At 43.9% G+C, this 17,659-nt stretch overlaps 1 long non-coding RNA gene across 1 annotated transcript; it reads right to left on the bottom strand.

The window, feature by feature from the left end:
* Positions 1-296: 296 nt before the first annotated feature.
* LOC112571339 lies at positions 297-17,123 on the bottom strand. The gene is made up of 3 exons (XR_003100798.1): positions 16,954-17,123; positions 2,621-2,828; positions 297-814 (listed from the first exon to the last, which is right to left on the bottom strand). It is a non-coding gene; the product is annotated as an uncharacterized LOC112571339 (long non-coding RNA).
* Positions 17,124-17,659: the final 536 nt, after the last annotated feature.

Genomic DNA, 17,659 nt, shown 5'->3' with positions numbered 1-17,659 from the left:
GCTGGGCGTGGGAAGAACAAGGCGCGCATTTTGTTCTTTGTTTGAAGCGATTAGCAGCTCGGAACATGGCATCAACTGTCACATTATCGTCACAGGCGTCCACCACCTACAGAGTCCATCCCTTCGGTCTGCACAATCTGTTCTTTCTGATGTCTGAGCAGCGCTAATCTTACCTTTCTCAGTCCTCGCCAATGTCTCATCACGGTCTGGACTTCTGAACTTTTTTTTTCTTAATATAATTATTCATAAGTTAAATTAGCACTTCATGATGTTTAAGGTCCAGGTATTGTATAGTTCACTCAAGCTTGGTCATTTCCATCATGGATCGCTCGGCTGGAAGAAGCCATCAAGGTGGCACATGCTGTCTTTGTGGGTGCACCGTGCATGTCATGTCTGTATAAACCAGGAGCCGCCGAGGATTCGTAGACCGATTCGCTCTTTTGGGGACGTTCCATTGGTGGAGACTGGGCAACCGTGTCCGCCGACCGCTTTCCGAGATGGACTGAGTTTCGTGAAGCCCGCCATTGCACGGAATCAGCGACAGATTAGTCCGTCATCCACCCGACATGTCTTCAAACACGGACGAAAGAGTCTAAGATGCACGCGAGTCGTTGAGTGCGCACGAAACTCGGTGCTAGCATTGAAGTTCATCAGAGACCCTAAAAGGTGTTTAATATGGACAACAGGATGGTGGCAATAGAAGTCGGAATCCGCTAAGAAGTGCTTAATGACTCACCTGCCGAGACCTTTGAAGACTGAAGTTGAGAAGGGCTGCATGTAAACAACGGTTGAAACATGGGTCAGTCAGTCCGTTCTGAAACGGGAAATACACAAAGTCTTGTTCCTCAAAGATATCCGACTAAGTAAAATAAAGCAATGCGATGGCCATTACTCGGTGTTGACAAAATGTGATTTCTATCCAGATATCAATGTGAGGAAATGTGCAGGTAAATGGCGGACAGATTTTGAAGCAAGAGGTGTGAGAACAGTTACCACAGGGATCACCGGCTTGTGGCAGTCAAGCGGTCATAGCGATGCTGCTTCATTTTCATCCTTCGATGGTCAGCTCCTCTAAACAGAATTCACCGAGCGTTGGATTGTTCCCCTAATAGGGAACATGAACTGGGTATAGACAGTGGTGACAGGTCAGTTTTACCCTGCTGATGACCACCGGGGTTGTTACGGTAATCCTGCTGGGTACGACAGGAACCGCAAGTTCAGACATTTGGTCTCGTGCTTGGCTGATAAGGCGATGGTTGGAGGTGACCATCAGATCCCGCCTCTCTCTACCTCTGTGTTCCGGAGGCTGCGACACGGGTAAAGCCACAGCACGGGGTCATTAGCCGCTCGCTCCGAGCAGCGCGTGGTGGGGACAGATTGGTATTCACCCCATGCCACGTGGAGGTGCCACATCACTCGCAGACAACCTAGTTCTCCGTCGGGGTGTCGTACTTAATAGACCAGCCACCTCACTGCGATTTATTCAGAGCCAACCTTGGAGCAGGAGATTTGTCCGCTTTTGCAGACGGACGCAGCTCAGCTGCTGCTGCTGCTGCTGCTGCTGTCAAGCAAGAAGGCAGAGCTACTGGCCCCCGGCCTCTGATCATTATTATTTATTTTCTTTTTCCACCCACGCTTTGTTGACGGGAGGGTCAAGTGAAAATAACGGCACGCGTTTTGTTTTCGCAGTCGCAAAATGCGGAGGAGCTGGTGAGAATAATTTTTTGAAATTCTTGACAAAACTTGGGGAGGTGAAAGGGTCTGGTTACGTATGCTTATGGAGGCTGTGCAGGGGAAAAAAAATACAACAAAATTGTAAAGTTTTCTCGTCTGTTGACAATAACGGCCAAATGTCCATGCGTCCGGAAATAGGCAATTATTTGAGAGAGAAAAATCTTGTATATAGATATGGGAGGGTCTGGTGTCGTATACGTTATGTAGGGCAAAGAGGCAAAAGTCAAAGTTTCATTTTGACAAATGTTTGACAAACTGGGGTGGGGGTGCGGAAGAGCGGGTATTCCTACGTGGATTACAAATACAAAATGTCGTGTGTGTGTGTGTGCGATCGCATACGATCGGCACAGGAAATAGGCTTCGAGATTTTCGAGAAAAGCCCGAGACATTAGTGAAACCGTACAGTTGGGATGAATTGTTGGACGGGTTGATTTGCTTGATCTCTTGCCGCTTTCACTTTTCGCAGTTTTCATGATATAATGGCTTAAACTGGTAAAAAGAATGTTGCTATTGAATATATATATATATTCTGGAGGAGGAAGGTGAAGATTATTCGATAGAACAGGCCGCTTCAGAGGTGATTCACCAGAGCCACCACTGCACTGTGGCTGCTGACGTTGCAGCAGAAGAACGGGTAAAGCAGAATAGAGCTGCACACCCTACATTCCACCCCCCACACACAATGCTTCAGTCTCATCTGCATCATAAAGAGAGAAAGAAAAGACAGAGAGAGAGAGAGGAACAAAAATAAAAGGAGGATTAAATCTGTTCTCTACCTTCAGTCTTCTGACAACTACGTCCTCACCTTCCTTAAGGAGTTATTGGCTATGACATTTATTTATCTGCAAGAATGTCTCATAAATAGCGCTCATCACCTCCAAATTACCTTGTCAGATGAGATTTGGATCAAGTCTACCTCCTGACAGCCGCAGGGAACTTGGGCCCTGGCCTGCGGTGGGTGTGTGAAGTAAGAGCGGTGGGTGTGTGAAGTAACAGCGGCATCTCACAACGGCGCGCGGTGACTTGTGGGAGAGGCAGCAGTAGCAGCAGGCTCCACCAAGCATCTCCATCAACCTTGATGTGTCTTCCTGGGCCTGCACGAAATCAATGATCTTCTGACAGCGTCGTCAAGCTAAACAAATCGTGTTGACACATGTTTCAGCTGGAGTGACAGCCAGTAATCTACTTTGTCAACATCTTCATCTCGCAGGCACGCCTGACCATTACGTGCTAATACTTCACATCCCACTCACTCACCCACTACCTGATATCCACCCCTACACAGCCGTCTTATTACGGGTATTTACAGTGGGTTTATTATTAAGGCTTCGTCTTCAATGGAATTGCGGAACGTGCTCGGGTGGTTTGTAAAGTGAGAACTAAAATCTGTTGGCTCAAGGGAAAGTGAGGGTATAATACTCCAGCTTTTCTTGATGATGAGAGCATGGTTGAAAGTTGAAAGAAGAAAAGAGATAATTCACACACAATTTTCACATACAGTATTTGAAAAGGTTGTAAATTTTCGGGTGAGAAAGCTTCAAAATATTACTTATCCAATCTTCGCCCATACATCCAACCAACCACCAGTTCCTCCTTCACTGGAGACAAGTTAATATCATCTCAATAATGTTAGAAAGAAGCAATTTCTATTACAGTTGAAGAAGTTGCCATGAAACAGTTATTTTTATGATTTTTATTCGTGCAGCGGATTTCATCACTGAAGCCTGATGCTAGTCAATAATCAGTAATAGCAGCTCCACCCCGCCTTCCACCCGTATCTACTCTCGGACCCACCGTCTGCTAAGCAGTGGCTAGCTGGCGCCTTGGACATGATCGTCCCAGGGTCAGGTCAAGGGTCAGACTTCAAACAGCATGAAGACAACTCAGTCCGTGTCTCTCCCCCTCCCTCCCAGCCACCAAACATCCCATTTCGGGGCAATCACCATTGTGTTTATGTCGTCGGCAGTCGCTGGCTTCATCAAGACTTCTGTTATGAAGCGTTAAGGTATTAGTAAGAAGCGACCTTTGACTGCAAATATTTGATCAAGCATCGTGTTATTGGATTCCACAGGCGTGCCGTGGAGGGAGAAGAGAGGGAATTCAATAAGCGATCAGCGTTCGCCATGCCTTTGACTCAAGGGCAATCGGCACTCATCACAAATATTGATTGATGACCCAGGGGTTCCTAGGCGATGGGGGTTCAAACCCTGTGTGAACGAAGGGGAGGAGGATCTTTCCTCTTCTCTCTTTCCCTCTTCTTTTTCCTGCAAGAGGCGCGCGTTCTGGAACCAGGACGAACTGCCAATCAAGGCACACTTGATACGGGTGCCGGGGAGACTGCTTCCCCAGCTATTATGACATCAGAGTCTTGTAAAGTTAATGAAACGCTCGTTCGCAAGGGAAAAGGTCAGCTGTCTGCATCCTTTCCATGCACTTCCAGCCAGACGAGGAGGCATAATGTAAACTCTTCAACACAGAAGAAGAACCTAGCATTCGGAATTCGGTTTCCGCCGCAAAAGTGTCTTTATTAGTGGCAGCCTTCGTCGTTTGGGTGATTAACAGTTTTATAGGACAGAAACATTCTTCTCTGATTTTGAATTTTTCTTAGCACTTATAGGTTTGGGTTTTTAGAAGTTGTTCATGCATTTGTAAAGATTGACAAATGTAGGAAAAACTTTATCAATGTTTTCTATGCAATTTACTCACGTGATCTACATAGGTCAGCAGACATTGTTATAAAATGAAAGTAGACATCTCTCCAAGTAATGTGGTGCATGGATACCAATTTTGTTTCATCCTTGTATTCTCCACATCCCGATCCTCCCCTTAATGCGAACTCGCCTGTCGCAAATTCCTAAACAACATCTTGGTCGGCGCGCCCGTCTCTCTTGGGAGGCTGTCAACCTGACTCTGTTGTCGGTAGATTCTGTCACAACATAGGGAGACATGGAGCTCCCCCCTTGTTGTTAATAATGAGCCACAAAATCGGAGTTATAAAGGCCTTGTGTACAAGTCTGAGAAAGACAGACAGCCTTAGTGGCCAGGGAGAACACCGGGGCTCTATGAAGTCGCCAGAATGGCGCCAGCTACCAGGGGACAGGTGTGAACGTCAGTTAGAACCCTCGAACCCAACAGGCAATCATTTACGAAACTTTTCTTCCATTCGCTGCAGAAAAGAAAGAGTACAAAAGAAAACGAAATAATCCAAAGAAACCAAAAATACAAAACACACACACTATTTCAAATAGTACTTTAACATATGCTCATTGACACACACATAAACGCACATGCACACACACAGACAGACACAGAATGAGAGAAAGATGTAGGCGGGTCAGTTCTTGTCACGCCATCAAAACTGATTCTTCTGCGTTTAATCTTCTTCCGTCTTTAATTTTTCTCTTCAAACTTCCCGGGTCTTAGAGAGGGCCCCGGATGCAGTGCCATGAGTGTTTGCCAAGAGCTTCAGTCCACTTTCAAAAGGCCTTGTGCCCGGTGGAGCCATATAAAAGGAAGATTGACACCATTTAAGCTCCATACGTCCGCCCACCCGACCCTAGCCACAGTCCTCGTTCTTCACACTGTCCACTCAACGGTTCAGGATATGAACGTTGCTTCAAAACAAAGCCCCAAGATAGTTTGAATGGTTTCTGTCAGTGCCAGCTTCGCCACATGCTCATGTTTCCATTCAAGTCTTCTTTCTAAACACCACTCTCGTCTTTTATTGTTTGTTTGTGTTGAGATTGTTTTTCTGTATCTTCTCGACCATGAAATTGTTTCGTGTATTATTTATGCTGTTGAGCATGATTTTTATTTGACCCATTCTTTGTGTGACATTAATATTCTACTACTCCCTCTCTATCTCTTGCACACACAAAGTCCTCTCTTTCTCTCACTCACACACACACAGAAACACCCCCTAATCCTCACACATACACACACACACACTCGCACACATTAACGTTTTAAGCATGAATCACTTTCAGGAGGCTGAAGATGGGAGTGTATAGGAAGCTGTCAGTTAACGCACGTCATTAAAAAAAAAAAACCGTAAAAACCAGTGAAGCTTGTCCTTCCTCTCTGCCACGACCTTTCACCTTTGCTGCCCCTCTGCCCCCCGAAGTGACTGCGACGGAGTGTGTGGCATGTGTGCTTCATACCACGGGAACAACCATACAAACCCATTGGTGTGCATAGCATATACACAAACACACTGTTGTACACATACACAAACACACTGTTGTACACATACACAAACACACTGTTGTACACATACACAAACACACTGGTGTACACATACACAAACACACTGGTGTACACATACACAAACACACTGGTGTACACATACACAAACACACTGTTGTAACATCATACAAACACACTGGTGTACACATACACAAACACACTGGTGTACACATACACAAACACACTGGTGTACACATACACAAACACACTGGTACACATACACAAACACACTGGTGTACACATACACAAACACACTGGTGTACACATACACAAACACACTGTGTACACATACAACAAACACACTGTGTACATACTGGTGTACACATACACAAACACGCTGGTGTACACATACACAAACACACTGGTGTACAAATACACAAACACGCTGGTGTACACATACACAAACACACTGTACACATACACAAACACACTACACAAACACGCTGGTGTACACATACACAAACACGCTGGTGTACACATACACAAACATACCCTTGCACGTGCACTGTCGTAGACACAGCAATCGCTGGAGACAATTCCAGCCATCAAATGACCAAATTTCAGCTTGCTATGTTCAAAAAATAAAATGGCCGCCAAGTAATATCGTTCATTTCCAGCGTAACGTGTGCAAAGACTGCGCTGGGCTTGCTGCAGCCTCCAGAAATCAGATTATCTTATAACAAGATTTGTCAAGTTTGACCTCTTTTTGTCAAAGAAAAAGCCGAAAATCTTTCTGCTATTGATCAAATTTATTTCCAAGACGAAAAAGCCAGCATAATTTCTCGGCCGAACAATTAGTTAATAGTCATGCACTAAGGCTGAGCATGGAGTGAACCAACAGTCGTCAGCGCGGTGAAATAAAGTTCCGACAAAAATGTTCTTAAATTGCATCATTTTATTATTTAATTTTTTCACACTCCAGCAGCTAGACTTCGCTTCATTTGTTTTTGTGTTCCTTCCTTGCAAGATGTTTTGTTGCTGTACATTCCTAAAGCATAATCTGTGTAAAATGAGATTGCTAGTGATCGATATATTGCATTCCGCTCATCTCAAATATTCCCTAAATCAATCATTAACATTATTCCGCGCAGCTAGAATCGAATTTTACTAAGTCTTAACATGATAGACATTTTCTTTTTTGAGGAATTTTTTTTTTTTTTAAAGTACGAGGAATTCGCTGAACGTGGACAAAAATTGTCATCCGGCTTTAGTTCATCCCAAACTCTAATTACTGACACAAAAATGCGCTTTCATTTCTTGACTAGCATCGCCGACTCAGTATTTATTATAAATGACACGTTTATACATTTCTTGCATAGATTTCATGGAAGAAAGTTTTAAAAATACTAAGGAATGCTTATTCTCTGGAAGGATTACAAGAAAACTGTCCTGTATTTTACAGAAATTGCACAATGAACTGAACGTGGGATTTGATTAAGTCTGAGATTGGTTGAAAGCGTGTTCCTTAGGAGTGAGTATGCACTGTATACATTTTGTATTTATTATTTATTATTATTATTTTGAGCGAAGCTGCGTGGTTACAAAAGCACATTGAGGAGAGGTCCAGCCTTACGTGTAGAACGAGTGAATGTAAAAACCTGATTATTAAGATGTTTTAAAAAATATTTAAAATGTTGTGGAAGGGGTAGCCCGGATGTAGACACACCAGACATGAACCATCTCTTCCATTCCCCAGAAGACATGGCAGACGAGCTATGTGTGACGGGGTAGGGGGAGTGTGACTCCTCTGCAAGGTTAGGAAACAACTTAATTGTATTCTATAGTTTTTAGTTGTTGAGCTGTTCAGAAATATTGTCAACTTTTAAAGTTTTGAGGTGTTTGAAAGATTTGTAAGTAGCGTTTTTAAACAGACACCTGTTAATCCATTGGGATTTTTTTTAATAGTCACACCTGTTTATTTGAGTAGAGGAGAGAGCCAAGACTTTATCTGACTTTGGGTGTCCATACTGTGTGTGTAAGAGGAGAGAGTGCGTGCACACGTGAGTGAGCATTGATGTACAAGAGCTTGTGTCTGTAGACCTCCATTTGATATTCCAAAGACTGGGCTTTTTTTTAAATAAATGCTTTAATTGTTATGTGGAGAAAAGAGATTTGAACATATCAATGAAGTAAAGCATAGAATAGTGTTTTTCCTCCCAGGGAGCGACATTGCTACGTTATACAGGTGGCTGCTATTCGTTATTACATCCCTCCCTTCATCAACGCCCAATGCAAAACAAGGGAGTGAATTCAACTCATTGCTGCCGCTGCTACATTACTCGCATGACAGCTGCTGTGTTGCTGCTGCATCCTGCCGTGGGTGCATTCCACACGTTGATGCTGTCGCTGCATCACACGCCTTGCTGCTAATGCTCCCTCACACGCATGGCTGCAGACCCTGGGTGTACCTTGGAGTGTCGGAGCTCGGGTGTCCACGTCACCACAGTGCTCACTCATCGTGAAGAAAAGAAAGTGTGTCTGCAAGTGAGAAATGAGAGATAGGGAGGGTCTGAAGTTGTTGCAGGCGCTGTCGGATCCAGATTTAAACCCACCATAACCAAGAGATTACGGCTGTTCTTGTTTCGTCACATCCGGTTTTATTTATGCGAGACTGGCATTAACGATGGCCTTAGCCAGGCCGCGACCTCCATCTTCTCGTACTTTGCTTGGAACCTTGTGTGGTCGAGAAAGTTTGTCAGATGTGTATGTAACTTGTACTGTCATCATCGAAGTGCTATCCTACTCTGATAAGTTAACATAAATATAGATGCACACACGTAGGTGCATATAATATATACCAAGAAGATTCTAAATTGTGTGTTCATGTGATTCTCTTAAAAAAAAAAGTATTATACACGAGGTAATGAATACAGACGAATGCAAGAGAAATGTCGACAATGCCGAATTCTAGCAAATCCCTGTCTGTATGTGATACTGGTGCTTGTATATTTTTTTCTATCCAACACTGCGCACGCTAAAGCACAGACATACATGCACGTACACATGCACGCGCGCACTTGCATGCTGCTTTGCATGTCCAGAGACACGGAGACTGACAGTAAAGCGGTTAGTATATTGCAGTGCCACTGACTAAGCCTCTGGCAGTAGAAGGGCCTGTGGTAGAGATGAAGGAGGGCACGAACAGAAGAGAATGACTAAGCGAAGCTCACGCGCCCATGGGAGGAGAACGTGCCTGGCGCCCAGTGCCGACCTCGGGAAGAAACCCATTATGAATGCCACAACCTTTGGCGCCTCTGCTTGACCATCGTACTCTAAGATTTCCGAGCTTCTCACGAGGAGATTGTCCCTGGAGCTATCGATACCATTCAGGCCCCGGTGATATGGACAGGTCATCAAGATGGCCGGTGCTGGCGGCTTCAGTTTGAAAGAAGAGTTAATTGGACTAATGGGCTGTAGCGCAAGGCCAGTTCACTTTTGTCCAACTAATTTTATACAGTCTACCTGGGTCTTGTCTATATACTCCTTTGGTACCCGTAACACTAGTCAATTATTCATCTAAACACAACTAGTAAAGTAGTAAAATGTTTTGATGGTCCTTCCCTCCTCAAAGGGAAACCAAAAGTACTTTGTATAAGCCGTGCCTGGTAGCAAAGCTGATGGTGCTGCTGTGTCTGGCCGTTGCTGCCATCTCCCCTGCGCGTGCATTTCTGTGATGCAATCACTCTCCATGGGAAAAAAGCCTGCTTGGTTCGATAAACGGTTGAACACCTTCATCATTTATCGTTTATCTAAACCACCGATTTATTTATGTTTTTGATATCACTATTGAATTCACTCCCACCTGTGCTGGTCGTTATTCCGGATGTCCTGAGTGCATGTCCTTGTTGGGTATGAAGTCTGTCATCGCAGTACATCCACCCAACTGACCGATGTCGTCTCAAAAGTGCAGAGTGTGTAGAAGTCAGTCATCAATGAACATGAACCGTGTGGGCGTCAACAAGGGTTTCCTGCTCGACAGCTCCAACATGTTGTACAGTGGAACAACCTTTGTAGAACACTCACCATCATGTGCAAGAGTTTCTAAAGGTAATTGCCATGAAGCTCTGTCTTGCTTGAGTAAAAGTAATAAAAATAATTGTAATTATTATTAGTTCAGAACTACTAAGTCATTATTAATCTGTGAGAAAAGCAGATAAACTTATACACGGAAATAGTTCTTGTTCATATATCAGGTCGTCCATAGGATCTACATGATAATGAAGCAAAGAGAGAGAGGGAGCACTATATTGACTGTGGGACCTTCTCACCAGCCAATTGTATAAAAATAAAAACTGTGGAGACTCGATGAATTGAATCCCGACATACCATTTGTCCAAGCTTCTGGTGATTTGCCACAGCACACCCTGCCACACTGCCAAATGCCTTCTCAAAGTCAGTGAAGTTATGAATGAGATCCCACTGATGCTGCAAATAGTTTTGTGTACCACGAGACAGTCGCATATTTTCTTGACTGGGCCTCCATCAGTTTGAAGGACATAATATTTTATGTCTCGACCAGTGTGGCCTTCAGCCCATTCTTCTCTCCCTCTGTTATTTGTAAATCAAGCATTTTCCCGTGTGTCTCACTATCAGTGCTAAATCCAGTCTGTTTATCTTCCAGCACTTTCTCGCAGCCACAGTGTAGCAACAAAAACTGCAGAGGGACGGAAGTTTTGCGAAGAGCTCTTCCTTCTTGAAAAGATGTACCAGCAGCCTATCAAATGGAACTGGATATTCTGAGTAAACCGGCATGCAAAATACTTTTGATCTCAATGGATGAGAATATTTTGTAAATAAGCTGCTACGTGTTTATCTATTTGTCTATATTATTTATTTGTTTAACTTGCTCCCCTCATCCATATGGCTTCCCTCATGTCCACGCGATATCATCAATTTACAGCAACACTCATCGTGCCAGGTGGTGAGCATCCTTAATGTTACACACAATCACCTTCCATCCAAGGTTTGCTCCTTTAAGAATCTACATCATCCACCCCCTTCTATTGCCTGAATCGACACCATTACTGATGTCCACAGGGTGAAATGCCCGCAGAACAGAGTGCTATCAAAGGAACGGAAAAGCAACAATACTCTTGAAGTTTTATTATTAGTATTACTGCTTTTGTTTAAGGGAAAGGGAAGACGGACATCACAGCTAGGATGTGGAATTCAAGCAGTGCAATAGGCCATGTAACAGAACTCTAAAACTAAAAAAAAAAATTTCCGCAAAAGTTTAAGATCGACGATAAAAACAAGGCGATAAACTCACAGTCTGAGAGTCGCTTTGAATAAACCTAATGGCTTCACAACCCTGGCGAGCGCCATCTGCTGAGTGAAGCCTGAGGAATACGATCCTGAAAACCGAGACACCAAAGGGAAAGACAGAGCAAATTAGCGTGTCCTTGGGGGCATTGCAGCATGCAGCCCTCGCCATCCCATTTTTTTCTTTGGTCGTAATTTGTTTTCTTTCTTTGAAACGAGGAGGGCCAGGGGAAATGTCATAATATTTTGAAGGGCGGCCTGCCGATACCATCTGTTGGTCTGCAGGGAACTGTTGCTCATATTGCCCAGACGCTTCTTTGCGGGCTGATGTGGTCAGATGAATGGCTTTGTAGCCGCAGATTCAACAGACAGTGTCATGGTAGAGGCTGGTAGAGGCTGGTTGTCTGGCCGAGTGTTTGGAACTGAAGTCCAAGAGAAGAAACAGAAAGTCTTGCTGTAGCGAAGGCTACACGCCAGTTGTTACACGGTGGGCGAGTCCCTGAGTGAGAAAAGGTTTTCCTTCGTCTGTTCCAACGTCTCTGTCTTCTACAATTACAAACTCATTTCCCACTGCCAGAAGAAATGGTGCCAGGACCCAATGCCGCCTGTAGGACAAGAAAAGTAAAAGCGACAGCCACTCCCAACCACCACCGCCGGCTAGACACACAAGAACTCTCCATGTAGATACAAAAGAAGGAGCAAGACATCACTCGCCTACCCACATCCAGACACCACATCATCTTTAAACCTCGCTCTTGTAACCAACCGACTTTCTCACACACCACAAGTTCATTGTTTTCGCCCGCATGATGGCTTGCTTGCTCATTATGCCTGTGGTTTCTCATGCTGCCTTGGTAATTACCGTGAATTACTGTGAATGGTATTAATTGAACGATAGTTACGTGCAGGTGCATTTGTGTTCAAGTGGATATTAGATGTACATTTGTATATGCTTGTGCCTGTGAGGGGCGGAGAGGTGGAAGAAAGGAAAAGGCACAACACAAAGCTCCCACCTTCCCTAACGAATATCACGAGCCAAGTCTGAGAAACACAGAAGCTGTTTATTTTATTTTTTTTAATTGTAGAATAATTCAATGCTGCATGTAAGATGTAAATAATCGTTTTTCCTAACATCATCAACTATTTCTTCCACTATAACCTTTCATTTATTATTCAGTCATTCCGTCATATTTCCGTTTCCCTGCATGTTTGTGTACAGAAGCCTGACGAATTATTTTGTAATAAGAAGCTTAGGGTCGTTATAATCAACAGTCATTTATCTTTTACACACCCATTCTTTTCTAAATTTCACAGTGATATGACACTGACAGTAATATAACATGTGTCACATGTCACGAGTGTGTGGGGTAGGGGACTATGGAGTGTTTGTGATCTTCGTCTTACTATGTTACCTACATAGACCACTTATTATTTATTTATCTGTTTATTTCTCTAATTATCTTCGAATGGTTGTCACTTGAAGAGGGAAAACATTTTCTCGTTTCCCCTAGACTTTGCTAATGACGCCCTGGTCGTCTTGAATGGAGCGGATTGAAGACCAGAGCTCCTTTCTTCCAATTCTCTTCAATTACCTCCGCGCAGCTCCTGTCTCCTCCAACCCGATTTGCAAACAACCCAAGAAAGCAAATGAAATGCCGCCCCGGGCGCCGCTAACGGCGCTGTTACACACGACTCGGAAATGTTTGGCACAAGACTTTTTCCTATTTTATTTTTTTACATGCCTAGATCACAGTTTTTAAAATGCGTTCATTGAAAATTCCATCTTCAGGACACGAGGACACGAAGTGCAGTATGTCTGCATGCTTCCTCTTCCCCTTTCTCTCTCTCTCTCTCGCTCTCTCAGCTTTTTTATGTTGGGTGTTGCTGTTAGTTTGTTATGCCTCAAGTGAATGTTGTTAGTTTATTTCAACTTTCACTCATTTCACGCTTGAGCTACGTGTACAGATGTACTTAGTGTGTGTACGTAGATGTACTTAGTGACAGATACGAATCTTACTCATTTTTAACGCTCTCTCCAAAGCTCAGAAGTAAATCTTTTATTTCTTAAAAGTTAGTTTGTGTAATATGCCTGTCTTCATCCTACTTAAGCCCCCAACCCTTTATACCTCGAACAATGGACTATTAACATTGAGTCCACACCATTTGCTCAGGTTTCACCAAATATTCGTTTTCTATTTTGGCTCGGTCTTAGACTATGATTAGTGCACGTTCATGCCCAGAAACACTTTTTTAAAATTTATTTTCTCCATCTTATTACTGGGGCTCTAAATAAATAATAAAAAATACTATCCAAAATAATTTGCAACATAACTTAATCACAAAGAAGAAACATGAACAGCTTTGTAATTTGAGACATACTGATCACACACACACATATGCACGCGCGCAAACGCATAGATAGAGAGATGTTAAGGAGACCTGGAGAGAAAGAGAGAAGAAAGAGAGATTAATGGAAGCGCCATGAACCTGTTGCCAAACATGATTTGTCAAGATTGGGAAGGACTATCAAGAGAATAAGTGCTTCACTATTTTTACTTTATTTTATTTCACTGAAGCTACTTGATTTAAAGAAAGCGATTGATCGGAAGTTGACAATAAAAATCATAGGTGGAAGAAATTAATTCGGGCAATTTCAAGTACCTCGGCTGCCTTAGTACATGTAGCCTGCATGCAGTTTCATAGATTTTATGAATTTTTTTCCCCATTTATAAGTTTGCAGCCTATTTTCTGTTTTATTTTTCTACTCTTATCTCTTCAATTATCCTATCCGCCTTCCATCTGTCAGCTTTCCCATCATGCTTCAATTTTCACGATCTCATTTCCGTTTCTTTTGATTTGGAACCAGCGGCTGAACGAGAAAAACATAAGAATAGTCATCAGTCATTGGCTGACCTTCCTTCACGAACTTTTTTTTCTTCTAACGGTGGAATCATCCGCCTGATGCTTAGAACTTTGCTGCTTAAGACATTGTGAGCTGATTAATGAGTGGCACTCTTTGTCCCCTGCACCGAGAATCTCGTTATCGAGTCGGAGAATGGTGCTAATTGGGCTCGTCAAGAACAAGCCGCGGCTCGCCCGTTAGGTGAAGGGAGACAACTGACCTGTGACCTCTCCCCCACCCCGCATACTACAGCATGGAAATCAATTCTACTTCTGGAACTGCCCTTTGGCGGCAAAATGAAACGACAGCATGAGTAGCACGCGCGTTCCCCAGTCCCACCATGGTAAACATTTCTTTTCTAGCTGGTTATTTTCGTCTTGTAAGGAAAAAGAATGTGCAATGGAAGTAATTTGTGTATATTTGAATTTTTTATTGTTTCTATTATTCATAAGTTCAGATCAACTGAGTCTTTTGGTTGGGGAATGGGTTGAGAAGAGAGAGAATTTTAAACATAGGGATGCCCACTTCGGGTTTGTCCCGGTTGCAGCGAATGCGCATCATGTGAGTGTTTACGAAAGTGCAGAGAAAAAAGATTTTGTGGAACTCTTTCCTCAAGACATACCAGACGATTTGCCGGCACTAAGGTGATAAACATCATGTGACCGAAGTAGAGACCCTTCTGGAACAACATGAAGCTTGTGCACCTGTCATACGAAGCTGGCGTCTCTCACCGTCGGTGAGGAACATGTGGTCACAGACACACAGACACCTGCCAACTCCTGGCACTGGCACTTAACAAAATATACATGTACCCTTTGCTAGTGCTTTCTATCAACCTTCTATTTAAGCACATTATAACATTTTGAGGAAGGTCACGATTCCATTAACGACTGCACGCGCGTTGCATTGTGGGGTAAGGACGCAGGAAGCCATCCAAATGTTCTAGAGACATTCAGACAATGAATGACATGTGAACATAGTGAACATAGGAACTATCAAACAAATGACTAGATACGTGTGTGTCACACATGCACAGGTAGTCAAAAAAGTGAGGAAAACAAAAATATAAGACAAGGCTAACAAACAGCAAATAGGCAGACGAACAAGAAGACGGACAGACATGCACACGGACAGAGTGGCAGACAAATAAACAGACAGGCAGACTGATAACAAAAAGATGGACAGACGGATGGAGGGATGGCAAACCAGAAAAACCACACAGCGCACATTTCCGTTGTGGTTGCGATGCCCGATATTGCGCCCAGGCCATGGCTGAAAGCGTTTCATTCGGCGTTTACTGTCGACTCATTTCGCGTGACGAGGCACTGCCGCCTGACATTATTGCTGCCTTCAGGACCTGACTCTCCCCTCAGCCCTGCTCCACTCCACAGCTTCCTGGCCTCACCCCTGTCTGTCCGTGCTGTGTGGACAAGCACACATTGCTCCCACTCCCGACAACTCTCGGTTCAAAGACCTGCCCGGGTACCAACGTCCTTCAGACTGTCCCTCCCTCCCACATCTCGCTTGTCCTCTTCCTTCTCTGCACACTCGATGACTCTCGATCGCACCAACTGTGGGGCTCCTGTGTAAATTCTATCGCGCAAAGCTTTCTTTAGTCGCAGACGAAGAAGAATGTTCGAGAGTTAAGATACTGATGTCTCAATTACGTGTGAAAGAAGCAGGGCGAGAAAAGATATAAGTGCAATATCTATGTGTTCCTTCACACGGCTGTGAGAGGCTTTGCTTCAGAATTCTGCGATGAATGGAACCACAGTGAACTCTGTGGAACTGATCCCAATATTCTGTGAAAACTCTGGTCCACGACTGGCAGCCAGTGAAGAGAGTGTCTGACAGTATGATAGGTGATATATGTTCATATGTAGATGGTCTTCAGATGAGGCGACCAGCGTTACTCAGCATCTTAAGTCTGCCAAGTAGATACCTGTGAATTCCAGCTGAAAGAGAATTACAATAGTCCATCCTTGATAGCACAAAGGCACAGATTAAGGTTTTAGTTGCATCTGCTGTGAGATAATGACGAATCATACTGATCCTACGAAGTTCAAGGGAAGCAATGCTGCAGACATGAGAAATATGATGAAAAGTCAAACTCTGATGGAGAATGTCCCCCAAGCCTCAGACAGAGGCGGAGAAAGGAATAGTTGAGTTGTTTAAAGACAGAGACTGAAGAGTGACAGAAATTTATTTGGATAAGAAAGTTAAAGTTCAGTCTTATCGTCATTCAGTTGCAGTCTGCTTTGGAGCCTCCAGGACCTCATCTATGCATTTCTGTGTCCGTGTCAGTAGTCAGAGTGGACATGACTGCTACAGTTGTCTATCACCATAACTCACACGTGACTTGGCATGGCGTGACATAGCATCAGATAGAGGGGAAGTATATAATACACAAGTATGGGACCCAATACAGATCCTTATCCCATAGGAAATTTACTCACCAACTCCCTATACCTCAGTATCCCGTTAGTAACAATTTTCTAGGACTCTATGATACTTTTGACTTAAATGTCCTATGATAAAATCAAACCCTTTTCCCTGAGAAAAACTGACCACAGCTTCATGTTTTAAAGTTTACCTGTGGTGTTTGAGAAATCTAGACCTCAGTTGCTAAGTAAAAATTGACACCAATCCTGTGAGAAAAATGTTTCTAGTATTCTGTTAGAAATGTGTCCTCCGTCTCCTGTCAGAAATGCGACCCTAGTAACTGGAAAAAAATTGGGCCGAAAAATCTCGTGAGAAAATAAAAGTGAGAATCGTATGAGAACACTCATGAAATGGCACAAGGTACTCACCAGTTCCAGTCAACGGTCGCCATACGTCAGCATCAAGCGCCATGTCAGTGCTGCCTCCTGTGGCTCCGCCACTTCCGGTCTCTCTCTCCACCCTGCTCCTACTCCCTCCACACAATCATTTCTCTCGCGAAGCCCGTTCAGCTCGCAGCGATGCCTTAGAAGAGTTGCCATTCTTTTGAAGTTACCCCCCTTGACGAGCCACGCAGCCCCTGGCGGCGAGGAAAGCGGAAGTGACGTTTCTTTGACAAAAAGGACAACAGGGCAGTCGGTGGAAACAAGGAGGATGTAAATGAGAGCACGCTTCCATTAAAATCAGCTTTTGACAGTTTTCCACAAAACGCCGCCAGCCAAAGGGCGAAGATGGCGGGGAGGGTGGGACTGCTCGCAGCCAGACAACAGGAAAATGTCAGGGAAGCGGGTGCGCACTCTGAGGCGTCTTCGCAAGGGGGACCTACCTTCGCCACATCGCCCCATTCAAAGCCCGTAATAAACTGTAGCCCTGAATGATGTCATGCTGCTAAATATAGCTGCCATGTGATAGGTAGTAGTGATGGTGGTAATCAGCCTAATTTTTCTGGTGGTTTTTAGAACAATCCAGTCATCTTTACCATCGTGGACGGAGGCGCACAAACCGTCTTTTAGCCGTCCAAGCCACTCTCCGAGATTTATTCTATCTCTATCAGACCGCGACAAAGTCAAGGAATGG

The sequence above is a fragment of the Pomacea canaliculata genome, linkage group LG8 (genome assembly GCF_003073045.1).
Source record: "Pomacea canaliculata isolate SZHN2017 linkage group LG8, ASM307304v1, whole genome shotgun sequence".
In the NCBI taxonomy this organism is placed as follows: domain Eukaryota; kingdom Metazoa; phylum Mollusca; class Gastropoda; order Architaenioglossa; family Ampullariidae; genus Pomacea; species Pomacea canaliculata.
This window is presented reverse-complemented; position numbering and strand designations above follow the sequence as displayed.